The following is an 18,534-nucleotide window of genomic DNA, read 5'->3' on the forward strand; positions in this document are numbered from 1 at the left end:
AGAAGAAACAAGCCTTCCGTCGCGCATGCAGCCATCTTCAGCGCAAACTCCAGGAGTTTGAGTGGTGGACTAGCCTCGCCAAGCGAACCCAACTCAGCGCGGACATTGGCGACTTCAGAGGTTTCTACGAGGCTCTAAAGGCTGTGTACGGCCCCTCACCCCAAGTCCAAAGCCCGTTGCACAGTTCAGACGGCAAAGTCCTCCTCAGCGACAAGATCTCCATCCTCAACCGATGGTCAGAACACTTCCAATCTCTTTTCAGTGCCAACCGCTCAGTCCAAGATTCCGCCCTGCTCCAGCTCCCTCAACAGCCCCTAAGGCTAGAGCTGGATGAGGTCCTCACCCAGGATGAGACATATAAGGCAATTGAACAACTGAAAAGTGGCAAAGCAGCAGGTATGGATGGAATCCCCCTAGAGGTCTGGAAGGCTGGCAGCAAAACTCTGCATGTCAAACTGCATGAGTTTTTCAAGCTTTGTTGGGACCAAGGAAAACTGCCTCAGGACCTTCGTGATGCCATCATCATCACCCTGTACAAAAACAAAGGCGAGAAATCAGACCGCTCAAACTACAGGGGAATCACGCTGCTCTCCATTGCAGGCAAAATCTTCGCTAGGATTCTCCTAAATAGAATAATACCTAGTGTCGCCGAGAATATTCTCCCAGAATCACAGTGTGGCTTTCACGCAAACAGAGGAACTACTGACATGGTCTTTGCCCTCAGACAGCTCCAAGAAAAGTGCAGAGAACAAAACAAACGACTCTACATCACCTTTGTTGACCTCACCAAAGCCTTCGACACCGTGAGCAGGAAAGGGCTTTGGCAAATACTAGAGCGCATCGGATGCCCCCCAAAGTTCCTCAACATGATTATCCAACTGCACGAAAACCAACAAGGTTGGGTCAGATACAGCAATGAGCTCTCTGAACCCTTCTCCATTAACAATGGCGTGAAGCAAGGCTGTGTTCTCGCACCAACCCTCTTTTCAATCTTCTTCAGCATGATGCTGAACCAAGCCATGAAAGACCTCAACAACGAAGACACTGTTTACATCCGGTACCGCACGGATGGCAGTCTCTTCAATCTGAGGCGCCTACAAGCTCACACCAAGACACAAGAGAAACTTGTCCGTGAACTACTCTTTGCAGACGATGCCGCTTTAGTTGCCCATTCAGAGCCAGCTCTTCAGCGCTTGACATCCTGTTTTGCGGAAACTGCCAAAATGTTTGGCCTGGAAGTCAGCCTGAAGAAAACGGAGGTCCTCCATCAGCCAGCTCCCCACCATGACTACCAGCCCTCCCACATCTCCATTGGGCACACAAAACTCAAAACGGTCAACCAGTTTACCTATCTCGGCTGCACCATTTCATCAGATGCAAGGATCGACAACGAGATAGACAACAGACTCTCCAAGGCAAATAGCGCCTTTGGAAGACTACACAAAAGAGTCTGGAAAAACAACCAACTGAAAAACCTCACAAAGATTAGCGTATACAGAGCCGTTGTCATACCCATACTACTGTTCAGCTCCGAATCATGGGTCCTCTACCGGCATCACCTACGGCTCCTAGAACGCTTCCACCAGCGTTGTCTCCGCTCCATCCTCAAAATTCATTGGAGTGACTTCATCCCTAACATCGAAGTACTCGAGATGGCAGAGGCCGACAGCATCGAGTCCATGCTGCTGAAGATCCAGCTGCGCTGGGTGGGTCACGTCTCCAGAATGGAGGACCATCGCCTTCCCAAGATCGTGTTATATGGCGAGCTCTCCACTGGCCACCGTGACAGAGGTGCACCAAAGAAGAGGTACAAGGACTGCCTAAAGACATCTCTTGGTGCCTGCCACATTGACCACCGCCAGTTGGCTGATATCACCTCAAACCATGCATCTTGGCGCCTCACAGTTCGGCGGGCAGCAACCTCCTTTGGAGGAGACCGCAGAGCCCACCTCACTGACAAAAGACAAAGGAGGAAAAACCCAACACCCAACCCCAACCAATTTTCCCCTGCAGCCGCTGCAACCGTGTCTGCCTGTCCCGCATCGGACTTGTCAGCCACAATCGGCTGACATGGACTTTTACCCCCTCCATAAATCTTCGTCCGCGAAGCCAAGCCAAAGGGTTAATATGTGAGTCTTGGATGGTTAATGTGACCAGTTCCTTTGATCATTCACCATTCTCACTGTCTGTGGAAAGAAGCTGTTCCTCATCCTGGTGGTGCTGGCCCTGATACTCCTGTATCTTATTCCTGATGGGAACAGTTGTAAGTCACTCTGTGCGGGATGTAGGAGTCAAATGATTTTGCGGCCCTCTTCCGATAATGCTGGTAGAGCACATCAATGGGGGGGGGGGGGGGAAGGAGACACCAATAATCCTCTCTACCACTCTTTTGGCCCTGTGGATTGATGTCCAATCTAATGCTCTACAGCAACCATACCACACTGTGATGCAGTTGGCCAAGACACTCTCGATAGAGTCTCTGTAGAAGGTTGACATAATGGTCGCCTTGCCAGCTTCAGTCTTCTCTGGAAGTGAAGTTGCTGTTGCACCTTCCTGACAAGTGAGGAGATGTTGAGTGTCCACCATAGTCTACTAGTTAAGTGAACTCCAAGGAATTTGGTACTGTTCACTCTCTGCACTGCAGAGTTGTTGATGTGCAGTGGGGGTGGTTTTCCTGGCCCTCCTGAAGACCACAATCATCTCTTTCATCTTGTCTAAATTGAGACTCAGTTTGTTACTCTCACATTATTTCATGAGATTTTCCACCTCTTCTCTGTAGTGCGACTTATTAGTCCTGAACTAAGCATGTTATGGTGCACCAAGAAAAGTTGAGATATTGTCAACTTCAAAAGGGAAGTGCTCTTCATTGAGTTACAACAAAAAAAAAACAAGGAGAAACAACAAGAAATATTTAGTCAACATCAAACAATTTTGCCGCTTTGAAAATTTGGAAAAATTATGTTTTAAAGTAAGAATCTGAGCAATGATTTGAACAGACTGACGACAGAGGAAAGGAAAAAAATCTGTGGAGAGTTTTGATAAGTAAATTCTCTTCAATATTTTAGAAGGGAAAAAGAAGGTAACATAATATTACAACCAAACACACACCTGGTTCAGACAACTGATATCCAGCACAAATCATCCAGAACTTGCAGAGAATTATTGTAGGCATTTTAGGCATTTAGCAAATAAAATTACAGGAGGCATGCTTATTTTGAATTTTGCAATAAACTCAACAAATTTTCCCTCAACGTTCACCCATTCACAATGGTTCAGCCATTTTGGCAGAAGAGTTACACAGGCTGGTAAACAAGAACATCTGCGGATGCTAGGATCTACTGAAGTAGACAAAAAAGTGCTGGAGAAACTCAATAGGTTATGGAGTATCCATAAAAAGTTCCCCACTTTTTATTCAGACGTCTGCCTGACTTTCAACATTCCTGAAGTGGTGTTTTTATTATTTGGATATCTGAATTTTAACGTAATGATTGGGGATATTTAAATGTGGTACTGGAGCTTTTATTGGATAACTATTTAAGAGTAAAAGGGAATAATGGTGAAAGTTATAAATTGAATTGTACAATTCTTAATGAGGCTTGAATTTTGTTTGTGGTTTATGGTCCATTTGTTGAAGATATAGTTTTTGTGGTAGATGTGTTTTTATTATTTGGATATGTGAATTTTAATGTAATAAGTGGGGATATTTAAATGTGGTATTGGAGCTTTTATTGGATAAGTATTCAAGAGTAAAAGAGAAAAATGGTGGAAGAGTACTAAAATTGAATTGTACAATGCTTAATGAGGTTTGAATTTTGTTTTAAGATGGTGGTTTATGTGACTAATATGATGATAGATGTGAAGTTAGTTGATATTTGGTGAAGGTTTATCTCTATAAAGTTTTTTTTTCCATGCTGCAATTTTTTTTAAGAATTGATTATTGTTTAAGAATTTTTGATAGATAATGTTACTAACTTTACTAATTTTTTATATTAAGTCTGAGTTAAATATATGTTTCATCTTAACTCCGTTTGTTAAATATATGCATTTAAGTTTGATTTAAATATGTTTTTTAAGTCTGATATCTTAGTATTAATTACTTTTCTTTTTGTTAGTATTTTAATCGGTTATGTTTTTGTTTTTTTTGTAAGTGGGTTTGTTTTTCTCACATATTATTAACTTTATTAATTCTTCACTCTTTATTTTTGGGGGGGAAAGGTGGGGTTGGACTAATTTGAGTTGGGTTATTATTATTGGGGAGGGTATAGTTTATTTAGATTACTGATATTGTATTGTAATTTTATTATTTTTTTAAATATATGTTATTCATGTTATAAAATCTTAAATAAAGTAAAAAAAAAACATTCCTGAAGAAGGGCTCAGGCCCAAGATGCCTTTTACTTCCCGTGCATAGTGGCTAAGCTGCTGAATTTCTCCAGCACTTCTTTTATGTACTGCAGTTACACAGGTTAAATGGATTCCTCCTCAGAACGTGGCAACAGGAAGGACAGGAGCAGATGCCCAGACAAGTAACCAAGCCGAGTGCTATAGATTGGTTTGATGATAAAATGGCTTGAGGTCACCACCTGAGGAAATCTGGGATCACATCTTCAGTAGCCAGAGATATGATGTTCCAATCAACCACATCTGAGTTGATTTGACTTTCAAAATGGGGCTCATCACTGTGCCAGTATTAAGAAGATTTCTTCCCTCAACATGATTCGAGTTCAGTGGAATTCTGAGATTCACAGTGCCAAGAAGGAACTGGAGGCTACTGAAAGAGAGAACCAGCCAGACCAAGCAAGAGACCCAAACAAAACAATAAATACACCCATCAATTGTGGCAAGGTATGCATGCTATCATGGGCTACGAAGTGAAGTTAGCAGAATGTCTAGAAAAAATACATCCCTTCCCAATGAGCTCAATGCATTTTGTGATCATTTTGTACAGGGGGCAGAATAAAGATGCCACCTACCATGACAGCTTTGTGTACACCTATATCTAAAGTCACTGTCACAGACTTCAGATCGGCTTTCCTGTGTGTGAACATGCAAAAAGTGAGAGGCCCAAGTGGAATCCATCGCTAAGTCCACAGTACCTGCATGGACTAGATAACAGGAGTATTCACAGGCATCTTTAACCTACTTCAATTTGTATTTCCCGTTTGCTTTCAGATGACCACTATCATTCCTGTGCCAAAGAAAAACAAGACAAAGAATCCTTAAGAAATCTTGCCCAGTGGCTCTGACATCCAACATCATGAAGCATTTCGAGAGGCAGAATTGGCTCATATTAAATCCAGTCTCCCAGACAGCCTCAATCTATCGCAATTCACCTTCTACCACAACCTTTCCATGGTAGATGCCTTCTTCCTGGGCCTACACTCATCCCTGGAACATTTGGATAACAAGGATACCCATGTCAGGCTCCTATTTACTGACCATAGTTGGTACAAAACCCATCTCCAAACATCTGGACCTAGGTTTCAGCAACACTTCTGCAAACCACAATGAGGATCTCCTCCACATAACTCCTCTATACAAGGCCCTGAAAGGCTACATACTCGCATCCCTTTACTACATTCATTATAACTCATGAACGTGTAGCCAGGTTTTGGTCCAAATCAGAGACTCAAAGGTAACTTTTATTGTCATGTGATAAATACATTCAAATGTAATATACATGATATACTTCAATGTTTGTCTGCTTTAAGGAAAACAAAGAGTCACCATGAGCATTGCCCAGCATCCCTAGCAATAGGAGAAAGAGATGCAAATCCTTTCAGAGGCACTGGATGGACAAGGATTTGCCTCCATCGATCCTGCAGCCTCTGTAGCTGCATAGACTCCAGTTCAAACCATTGGGAGCCCCCTGCACAGAGCCATCGGTAACAATGACGGGTGTCTCAAAATTAATCAATTTTGCCTCCAAACATATTTAAGAACCAGAAGAAACATAAGCTAGAGCATCCTCCAATAAAGAGAGGAGGAGATTGTTATAACAGTTCAGTTACAAGATTTGATTGATAGGAGGCTATGCAATCCTTTCTACAGTGTCTGGTTTGTCACGATGAGCAGCCTTTTTGTTTCCTTTAGTGTGGGGCAAGTGACATATTCATTGGTAGAATGGGTCCACACTGATGAAAGTTTACTTGGTCATGTCATACATTTAGGAAAGTAAGTTAGATGAATTGTCTGAATACAGCCATCAATTAAGGAGTTATGTTCTTTACAAGGTGAATTGGAAACTTCACAAGGTGATTCATATTCAATTATATGTGAGCTAGTAATGAGTTCTAAGTAGTTTATGGTTGTTACTGGCACCTGAATAGTAAATTGATTTCTTGAGCTCTCTCCAGACTTGTAGTAATTTTTATTCAATATATATTATACATTTAATACTGTGATAGGATAGGATTGCATATTTCAACATGTGCCAGTTCTCTCTGTCTCTCTGGTCTCCCTCGCTCTCTCTCACTCACATGCACACTCTATCAGTTGTCCCAAAATCACATGATTAACTACTCACCATAGTATTGGGAGACAAGGTTGACAGGATTTATGGGAAAATAATTTGGGGAAATGATGCAGCCAGAATGCATCATGTTACAATCATACAACTACTGCCAGTTGTGGTCTCTGAGTCAGAAGGCTTTGGTCTCAAATCTTACTCCAAAATGCAAGGCTGACACTCCACGTATTGCCAAATTACAGAAGGAGCTATATACATGTGAATCTTTCCCTTCACAGAGGTTAGGTTTTGTAACAATCCTATTAAAATAGTTTTTGATATTTTGTTTTAATTGAATATGTTTCGCCCATACACCTAAGTCATATTCAAACTATATAAAGAATTGCACACACATACAAAACTAACTTAACTCTTGTGGTAAACCACTGCTGGAATATAATTGTTTGGTCAGGCATACCCATTGGCCAACTGTACATATGGCCCCTCCCATTGGCTCCTGGACAAATGTGACTGTTCCACAGTCCCCTCCTCAGTGCAGGTCAGTCAAACAGTATGGATGTGCCTTTGTTCTTCAGTGAATAAAAACCTATTGATTTCTCAACAACAGTCATTTGATTAATTGATGGGGCATTAACTCTAAAATCATAGTATCCCACTGACAAACAATAGTTTCCGAAAACAAAATCAAGGCATTTAAGGATGATACTGCAAAACTTAAAGAAACTGATTCACATTTTGAAGCTAATTTTACTTATCCCAATGTTTTCTATCTAAGCACTAACTTAGTTTAAACATCTTCAATATTTTCTCTTTTGCTCTGTTCCAATCAAGTCTTTCTTTGTCTTGCATGTCCCTCAATCAGAATTGCTCCTCATGCTTGCAACTTGTGCATTACCCAAGGTAATTTTCCATCTTCAGCCACACAGGTTCTCCAGCCTTTGGGGCTGCAGTCATTTAATAGGACAGAACAGGCAACCAGTGGGAACTAGGCCTGAGGTAGTGGATTCTGAATCCCTGACTCTCGACCATGTTGATGACATTTACAAATAGCTCAAAGGGATTTAAATAATTAAACTTTTTAAAGAGTGAAACTTATTTAAAAATATATTTGTGATATAAAAAAACCCCATTCAGATTAAAGAAACTTACAAGAAAATTAACCAAGAACCAACCTCCACTGAACATTTGAATTATGGTCACTGATTCCATTCAAATGGATGGGGCCATACTTTTAAAGCTGAGGGACAGACAATTAATTACTTCAACCAATTCCATTCTCAGTTTTTATTCTGTTTATTTTACAATCCCCTGCTTCATCGGTTGAAGAGAAACTTGGAATAATTTGTCTTCAGCCATGGTGTTTGTGAGAATGCTGGTTGCAAATTGAATGTAAGAAATGGGAACATGTCATGTGGCCTATCAAGCCTGCTCCACCATTCAATGTGATTATGGATGATCTGATGAGAGGCTCATCTCCACCTACATGCCTTTTCTCCATATCCCTTAATTCCGTTACTATGTAAAAATCTATTCAGTCTTGAATTAAATATATTTACTGAGGTTGTCTCTACTGCTTCAATGTGCAACAAATTCCATTGATTCACCACCCTCTGGGAAAAGCAGTTCCTCCTCTCCTCCTCCTGACGAAGGTAAGTATGCGACCACAACACCTCTTCATCTCAGTCCTAATTCTACTACCCTGACTGCTGAGGCTATGTCCCCTTGTTCTCGTCTGCCCTGCCAATGGAAACAATGTATGTATCTCGAACATATCTGCAGCTTTAATAATTTTATATGTTTCTATAAGATCCCCTCTTATTCTTCTAAATTCCAATGAGTACAATTCCAGATTACTCAATTTCTCCTTATAGGCAAACATCTTCATCCTTGGAATCAACCCGGTAAACCTCCTCTACACCACCTCCAAAGCCAGCACATCCTTCCTCTGGAAAGGAGACCAAAACTGTACACAGTACTCCAGATGTGGTGTCTCCAGTACCATCTACAGTTACAGCATAACTTCCCTGCTCTTAAATTCAATCCTCTAGCAATGAAGGCCAACCTTCCATTTGCCTTCTTGATAGCTGGCTGCACCTGCAAACCAACCTTTTGTGATCCACGTACAAGCATTCCAAAGTCCTTCTGCACAGCAGCCTGCTGCAATATCTTGCCTTTTAAATAATATTCTGATCTTCCATTTTCCCTTCCAAAATGGATGACTTCACATTTACTAACATTGTACTCCACCTGCCAGACCCTTGCCCACTCACTTAACCTATCTATATCTCTCTCCAGACTCTCTGTATTCTCTGCACAATTTGCTTTTCCACTCAATGTCGTCAGCAAACTTAGATGCACTACACTCAGTCCCATTTCCCCAGATTATTAATATATATCACGAAAAGTTGTAGACCCAGCACCAACCCATGTAACACCCCACTCACCACTGAATTCCAACCAGATAAAAACTCCTCTACCCCAATTCTCTACTTCCTATTGATTAACCAATCATCTATCCATGCAAATACATCACCCCCAATTCCGTGCACCATTATCTTCTGTATCAGTTTTTTTTATATGTAGCACATTATCAAACACCTTCTGGGAATCCAGGTAAATAACATCATCTATTGACCACACTCATTATATCCCCAAAGAATTCCAATTGGTTTGTCAAACAGGACCTACCTTTGCTTTTGATGGACCCATTTTACTCCAGATGTTTCGCTATTCCTTCTTTAATGATAGCTTCAAGTATTTTTCCAACTACTGAGGTTAAACTAACTGTGCCTTTTGCCTACTACATCCCTTTTTTGAATAGTGGTGTGACATTCACCATCTTCCAATCGACCAGAGTCCAAAATATTTTCATAAATTATCACCAAAGCCTCAATTTCAACCTCTGCCATTTCTTTCAATATATGGGGAAGCATTCTATCAGGATTGGGGATGTGTCTATCTTTATACCCTCAAGTTTTCTGAGTACTGCCTCTTTAGTAATAGCTATTACATCCAGTTCCTCACCTCCTATCACATCCATCTTTGGCATGACAGACATGTCTTCTACTGTGAAGATCAACACAAAATAGTTATTCAAAGCCTCAGCCATTTCCTCATCATCCAATATCAATTCCCCCTTCTCAACTTCCAAGGGTCCATCCTTCACTTTTGCCATGCTTTTGCACTTTATATAATTATAAAAACTATACTGTCTTGTTATATTTTGTGCTGATCTTTTCTCATTGTCTATCTTCACTCTCTTTATTGCTTGCTTCGTAGTTCTTGAAGTTTTCCCAATCTTCTTGTTTCCCACTGCTCTTGGCGACTTTGTACACACAAGCTTTAAGTTTGAAGCTTTCCTTTATTTCCTTAGTTACCCAAGGCTGATTTTCCCCCACCCTGACTGTCCTTGCTTTTAACTAGATTATACTTTTTCTTAGCACCGTGAAAATCTCTTTGAATATCTTCTACAGTTCCTCAACCATCCCTCCATATAGCCTGTACTCCCAATCTACCCTGGCCAACTGCTCCCTCATTCCCTTGTTGTTTCCCTTGTTTAAGTATAACCCATTTGTTTTAGACCAAACTCTTGTACCCTTCATCTGTATGATAAACTCAATCGTACTGTGATCACTCTTTCCAAGAGGATCCCTAACTACAAGATTGCTAATTTTACCTGCCTCATTGCACAGGACCATTTTCAAGAATGCATGTTCCCTGTGGTTCCAGTAACATGCTGTTCAAGAAAGCCATAATGTCTGCATTCTATTAAATCCTTCTCAAGGTTGCCTCGACCAACCTGATTCATCCAATCTATGTGCATTTTAAAGTCCCCCATGATAACTGTCAAGTCTTTTGTCATCTAATTATACAAGTACAACCCAGCAAAACAGTGTTCTCTGGTCCTCGGAGCAAAACATGTAGACACACAACCAGACATAACACACATACAGACAAATAATACATATGCAGGACAAGTATTATATCTATAAATAAATAAATAAACAAACAGACAGAAAGAGACAAATAAATAAATGAATAAATAAATAAATGGATAGAGAGATAAATAGATAAATAATGAGTAGCCCTTTTGGTCATTCAGCATTCTTACTGCCCATGCGAAGAAACTGTTCCTCATCTTGATGGTGCTGGCTCGGATACTCCTGTTCTATCCTTACTTGCCTTTGATATTTCTTAGTTTATTGGCTTCGCCACTGTAATGTTATTATTGGGTGGCCTATAGACAACTCTTACAAGTGCTTTTTTTTCCCATTTACTATTATTAATCACTATCTAAATGGACTCAACATTGTGCACTTTAGATCTTATTATAACCACTCACTATTGCCCAGATCTCATCCTTAAGAGAGCTAAATCACCTCCTTTACCTTCCTTCCTGCCCTTCCTGCCCTTCTTTATTACCTGATATCCTTGGATATTTAATTCCCAATCCTCTCCACCCTGCAACCATATTTTTGTAGTGGCTACTAAAACATACCCCTTTGTACTGATTTGTACCACAAGTTCACTGACCTTATTTCAAATACTATGGGCATTCAGATAATTTCCCTAATACCCATTGGCTTTTAAAATATGGTAATCTTTACCTCTTTGAATTTGACTTTTATCCCCTCTTACTTTTTTCTTTTTTAACTTTTGCTTTTACTTTATCCACATTCTTCACTTTTACTTTATCTATTGTGACAGAATATAGATATGTTTTTGGGAGATAAATTGGGGTAGGGTTTGTCACATACAAACACTTTAAAACAGATCTTATTTAAAATACTGGAGCTCTGCTAATGCTAGACATGTCGGGGCCTCATAGCCTTTGCAAAAGCTTTGGAGAGTGCTGAAGAGTCTTTACTAATGGATTGTTGTTTACATAAAGGCAACAGATGAAAGAGCTTGTCGGAGCCATATTCTGTCTAGAGAGGTACTTGCTGTTCTAAGAGGGTCATGTGGTTTTGCAAGCAGAGAGAGTCAAAGAGGTTTTTTTTTCTTTGAGAGAGAGAGAGAGAAACACACACACACACACGCACGCACGCACGCACGCGCGCACGCACACGCGCGCACACACACACACACACACACACACACACACACACACACACACACACACACACACACACACAGATCACTTCTACAGTGTTACAGCTTGTGGAAAACCCCATTTGGAAGATGGGCTGTGAGTGCTTAGTTCAGCTTGGTCTTCATGGTTCATGCAAGAGGAGAGGACTGACTGTCTAATGTTTCATTTGGAATAAGAGAAACAAAAAGGAATTCTGTGGTGACCTGAAGGAGAGAGGTTATCATCTGGAAAACCCTGAGGGGGCAAGTTTCTTTGGCAAGACACTGAAGTGGCTGATGAAAGTAAATGTACAACAATTCTCTCTCTGTAAACAGACAAGAACCTTCCTGAGTGGTATCATTTACCTTTCAAGCACCAAAGCCAGGTGAACTTTATATATGTTAAATTCTGTGCATAGAATAAGAATTGCCTGCAACCAGTACACTTGGAGGAATGAGAAGTGAGATTGGACTGTGAATCAAAGAACTTTTCTGAACTTAAACTTACATTACATACACGATGTGTGTTTAGAATTAGAAGGGGGTTAAGTTAGGTTAGTTAAGTCAATAGAGATAAGTTAAAGTGTGATTCTGTTTTCGTGTTTAAAGATAATTAAAAGCAACTTTTGTTTAAGTAACCATTTATCTTGATGAATATCTATTGCTGTTGGGTTTTGGAGTCCTCTGGGCTCATAATATTATCCCCTTTCCAATCTGTGCCTCCTCCCTCCCCTCCGCTATTTAATTTAAAGCCCTGTCCACAGTCCTAATTGTGCAATTCGGCAAAATCCAGGTCCCATCACAGTTCCCTTTGAACAGTTCCTTCCTTCCCCAATACTGGTGCCAATTTCTAATTTTCCACTGACCATTATCTCATTAGTAAAACACAAAATTCTGTAGACCCCTGTGGTTGAAGTAAAAAACACAAAATGCTGGAGAAGCTCAGTAGGTCCAATATTATCCTTTATGTAGCAAAGGTAAAAATAAATAAATGACATTTCGGGCTTGAGCTATTCATCAAAGTATGAGAAAAAGGTGTCATTAGTTTCAAGTTAATTATGGATAAGGATAGGTCTGGTCCTCAAGTGAGATTCTAAATTGGTGAAAGGCCAATTGTGTAAAAATGAGAAATGATCTTCTTTTTCAATATTTGTATTGGTTTTATCCAAATAAATGTTCCTTAGGTATATAACAATAAAATAATGTATTAACAAAGTAATACAAATAGTACTGAAACCCATGTTACATTATAAAGAAATATAAAAAGAAAAACACTATACCTAATTCAATATCTAATTCAATCCCATCCCTTTGGAGGTTACTAGCTAACACAAACAGTTCACTACTAATAATAAAAAATGGAAGATAAACATTGGGTTAGTCTTACAAATTTTGAAAGTAATTTATAAAAGAACCCTATAGAGAAAAAACATTAAGATTCTTTTCAGTAGTGAAACATCTAATTTTTTTCCAAAGTCAGAAATGCAATCATATCAGACAACCATTGATTATGAGTAGGGGGGACAGCATCTTTCCATCTCATTAATATGGCTCTGCTTGTGATAAGGGAGGTGAAGGCAACTATGTGGAATTGTGACAAGTGGATTTCTGGCAAGGATGTGTTCAGCAAGTGGAAGACCTTCGAAGGTGACATTTTGAGAATGCAGAGTTTGCATGTTCCTGTCAGGATTAAAGACAAAGTTAACAGGCACAGGGAACCTTAGTTTTCAAGGGATATTAGCAATCTGGTGAAGAGGGAGAGAGAAGTGTGCAGCAATGTAGGCAACAAGGAGTAAATGAGATACTAGAAGAGTATAGAAAATATAAGAAAAAACTTAAGGAGTAAATCAGGAAGACAAAAAGAAGGCATGAGGTTGCTTTGGCAGATAATATGAAGGTAAACCCAAAGGGTTTCTATAAGTATGTTAAGAATAAAAGGATAGTAAGGGACAAAATTGGTTCCCTAGAAGATCAGAGTGGTCGTCTATGTGTGGAGCCTAATGAGATGGGGGAGATCTTAAACAATTTTTTTTGCATCAGTAGTTACTCAGGAACCTGGCATGGAGTGTAAGGAAGGAAGGGAAACAAGAAGTAGTGGCATGGAACATATAGAGATTAAAGAGGAGGAGGTGCTTGCTCCCTTACAGCAAATAAAGGTTGTTAAATCCCTTAGGCCTGACAATGATATTCCCTCAGACTTTGAGGGATGCTAGTGTGGAAATTGTAGGGGCCCTTGCAGAAATATTTAAATTGTCCTTAGCCACGAGTGAGCTTTCAGAGAATTGGAGGGTAGCTTATATTGTTCCATTGTTTAAAAAAAGGTTCCAAAAGTAAATGAGGAAATTACAGGCTGGTGAGCTTGTTGTCAGTAGTTTGTAAATTATTGGAGGGTGTTCTGAGAGAGGACATTCAAGAATTTGGATAGCCAAGGGCAGATTAAGGAGACTCAGCTTGGTTTTGTGCATGGTAGGTCATGTTTAACAAATTTTGTAGAGTTTTTTGGAGGTTACCAAGAAAGTAGATGGAGGAAAGGTTGTGGATATTGTCTACATGGACTTTAGTAAGGCCTTTGACAAGGTTCCACATGGGAGGTTAGTTCAGAAGGTTCAGACACTAGGTATCCATGGAGACATGTAAACTAGATATGAAATTGGATGAATGGGAGAAGACAGAGTGGTAGTGGGTGATTGCTTCTCAGACTGGAGGCCTGTGATTAGTGGTGTGCCTCAGGGATCAGTGCGGGACCATTGTTATTTATTGTCTATATCAATGAGCTGGATAATAATGTGGGAAATTGGATCAGCAAGTTTGCTGATGACACTAAGATTGAAGGTGTTGTTGTCAGCGAGGAAGGCTTTCAAAGCTTGCAGAGGGATCTAGACCAATTGGAAAAATGGGCCAGAAAATGGTAGACAGAATTTAATGCAGGCAAGTGTGAGGTGTTGCATTTTGGAAGGACAAACCAGAGGTCGGCCATACATAGAAAATGGTAAGGCACTGATGAGTGCAGAGGAACAAAAGGATCTGGGAATACATATACATAATTCCCTGAAAATGGTGTCACAGGTAGACAGGCTATAAAGAAAGATTTTGGCATCTTGGCCTTCATAAATCAAAGTATTGAGTGTAGGAGTTGGGATGTTATGGTGAAGTTGTATAAGACATTGGTGAGGCCAAATGTGCAGTATTGGGTGCCGTTCTAGTTGCCAAACCACTGGAAGGATATCAGAAAGATCAAAAGAGTGCAGAGATTTACTTCAGGAGCTGAATACAGGAAAAAGATTAAACATGTTAGGACTTTATTCCTTAGAACATAGAAGAATGAGGGGAGATTTGATAGAAGTTTATGAAATTATGACGGGAATAGACAGAGTAAATGTGAGTTGGCTCTTTCCACTTAGATTGTGAGAGATAAATACGAGACAACATGGCTTTAGGGTGAAAGGGGAAAGGTTTGGGGGAAATATTAGGGAGAACATCTTCATTCAGAGAGTGGTGGGAGTTTGGAACAAACTGCCATCTGACATGGTAAATGTGGGTTCACTCTTTAGTTTTAAGAATAAATTAGATAGATAAATGGATGGGAGAGATCTAGGGATTATGCAATGGCTGCAGTTCAGTGGGACCAGAGAAAAGATGTTTCAGCACAGACTAGAAGGACTAAATTACCTGTTTTCTGTGGTTCTATGGAATTGGAACCCAATTCTCCCACACCAACCATTGAGCCATGCATTAACTCTCTAATTTTCTGGACCCTGCGCCCAATTTGCACGTGGTTCAGATAGTAATCCAGAGATTACCACCTTTTTGGTTCTGCTTTTTAATTTGGTCCCTATGTCATCAAATTCCCTTAGAAGAACCTCTTTCCTGGTTCTACTTATGTCGTTCATACTCACTTGGACCATGAAAACTGGATCTTTTCCCTTCCATTGCAAATTTCTCTGCAGGTCAGATAGGATGACCAGAACCCGGGCACCAGGTAGCCAACACAGCCTTTGGGATGTTTGATCGCTGTGACAGAGAACTTTATTATTCCCCTAACTATACTATCCCCAATTACCACTACATTTCTCTTCTCTCCCCCCACTTGAATGGCTACCTGAACCATCCTTCCTACAGCCCCCACTCTTACCCACACAAGGAGTAAGTATCATGGACTTGTGAGACAAGATCAAGGGCTGAGGTTCCTCCAGCACTGTCTTTTGGATACCACTACATGCCTCACTCACAGTCGCACCCTCTCGTCCCTGATCACAGACCATATTTGAGGCAGCTATTATAATGAGTTTTGACTGCCTCCTGAAACATAGTGTCCAGGTACTTCTTCCCCTTCCCTGATGTGTCTCAATTTTTGAAGCTTAGATTTCAGGTCATCAATTTTAAATTTAAATTCATACATAGAGCAGTTACAGACCATTTCAGCCCATGAGCCTGTGCCGCCCAATTACACCCAATTAACCTACACTCCAGGTACATTTCGAATGGTGGGAGAAAACCGGAGCCTCTGGGGAAAACCAATGCACACAAAGGGAGAACGTACAAACTCCTTACAGACAGCGCAGGATTCGAACCCCTTTCCCGATCGCTGGCGCGGTAAAGGTGTTGTGCTAATCACCATGCCAATGTGCTTCCCCATTATGCCAACCTTGCCACCCAAGCCTGAATTCTTTGTGAAACCAACACTTGCTGCAGATTTGATCATCAGGAATCACAATGGGGTCCACCTGTATCCATATCATGCAGCTATAACACACTATCTGAATTTGCAAGTTTATTTTATTTAATTATTTCTAATTTATAGAGATTTATATAACCAGTGCAAAAGCCTTACTTTCTCCTCGCCTATGCCTCCTCCCCAAAACTTCACAGCCAAAGCCTCCAAGTCCCACTCATCCACTGAGTCATTCACACCATAAACATATAACAATTACAGCACAGAAACAGGCCAGTTTGGCCTTTCTAATCCATGCCAAACACCTTCTCCCACCTAGTCCCATTGACCCGCACCCGGCCCATAGCCCTCCACACCTCTCCTCCATATACCTATCCAACTTTTCCTCGAATATTAAAATTGTACCCGCCTCTACCACTTCGGCAGGAAGCTCATTCCACACTCCCATCACCCTCTGAGTTAAGAAATTCCTCATGTTTCCCCTAAACTTTTCCCCCTTCAATCTCAATCTATCTCCCCTTGTTTGAATCTCCCCCACTCTCAATGGAAAAAACCTGTCCACATTGACTTTATTTGTCCCCTTTATAATTTTAAATACCTCTATTAGATTACCCCTTAGTCTTCTACGCTCCAGAGAATAAAGTCCAAACCTGCTTAACCTTTCCCTTAACTCAAACTCAGGCAACATTCTTGTAAATCTCCTCTCTCTATTCTGTTTATTTTCGTCCTATAATTTTGTGACGAAAACTACACATAATATTCCAAATTTGGCCTCACCAATGCCTTATACATGACATATCAACTCTTGTATTCAATACTCTAATTTTTTAAGGCCAACATGCCAAATACTTTGTTCACCATCCTATCTACATGTGACTCAACTTTCAGGTCTGCTCATCAAGGAAGGGAGACATCCAATTCAAAAGCAGGCCCTTTGGCACTTCTCCATGTCAGCCGCAATGCTTATCTATACTAATCTTACCTGCATTAGGCATATCTCCCTCCTCACCTTTCCTATCAAATTGTCCTTTTTACAATTGTATCTGGCTCTAACATTAACTTTGAAACTCTTTCCCAATAACTATCACCAAATATGTGACATCTTGTGCCTCAGATCTCAGCTCCAAATAATAGGTTCCACATGGAAGTTGAACTGATCACCAAACAGTTTTCTTACCTTTGTTAACTAAACCCCAGGTGCCTTATTTTTTGAGCCAGTTATTAAAGACCCATACACACAATTGTTTACAGATGACCACTGCTTAAACAAGGTGTTTGCGATGGTGACTAGCATCAAATCACACATAGCAGAGAGCAGGTAAGATTAATATATACAGCTAGGTCTCTGTGTAAGCCTAGGTCAGAATAAGGGGGGGGGGGGGGAATGGGTCTCCACTGGTTTATATATATATGCAAGGTCACCAGGTACCACCACATTCACCCCCCCTTAAAAATTTGGGACCCCCTCTTCCCCACTCTGTCTCTTTCCACGCGTTCATAACTCCAATATCTGACGAGGTTTCCTCTTCCTTCTGGACCTTCGGGGTGCCGGGGGAGGAGAGGAGGGGTGTATCGGAGCCTGGGGTCCTGGCCCTTGGCCCTGGGTGAGGGTATGCTGTGGGGGTGTAGGGCTTTCCGTCCGCGTGCTGGTCGTTGGGGGTGTGCTTGTCTGTCGCTCGTCGTGCTGCTCCATAGGGGTCCGCGACCCTCCTGCGTCATCCGTGGTGCATTCCGGCTGGACCCCGGGGCCTGTAGCTCTCCTGCATCATCCACTGTCCCGTACTGCTGGTATGTAGAGGTCTGCAGCTCTCCTGCACCGCCCACACTTCTTGCCAGTGCGAGGTCCCTGGTGGCCATCGAGTCTTCCCATCTGTTCCCGAATGCAACATATGCGTAGTGAGGCTTCTCACACCTCACTTCCACGGGCTCTACCAGAGGGTCCGTCCTGTGGCATCTGCAGTGCTTCCGGAGGAGCGCCAGTCCCAGTGTCATCAGCCATCTAGACAGCATCGTGCCTGTCATGGCTTTTCTCGAGAAAGGAAACATATGGTCATGGGGTGTCATGTAAGTGGCAGTACATAATAGTGAGTATATGGAGTGCAGGGCGTCCGGTAACACATCTTGCCACCTTGCCACTGGTAGGTCCTTTGCTTTTCAGGTCAGCAGGACCATTTTCCAGATGGTGGCATTCTCCCTTTCTACCTGTCTGTTCCCCCTGGGGTTATAGCTTGTAGTGCGACTGGTCGCAATGCCCCTATCTCTCAGGTATTGCTGGACCTTGGTGCTCATAAAGGCAGCACCCCTATCTATGAGTCTGTAGCTG

The sequence above is a fragment of the Narcine bancroftii genome, chromosome 5, assembly GCF_036971445.1.
Source record: "Narcine bancroftii isolate sNarBan1 chromosome 5, sNarBan1.hap1, whole genome shotgun sequence".
Taxonomy (NCBI): Eukaryota; Metazoa; Chordata; class Chondrichthyes; order Torpediniformes; family Narcinidae; genus Narcine; species Narcine bancroftii.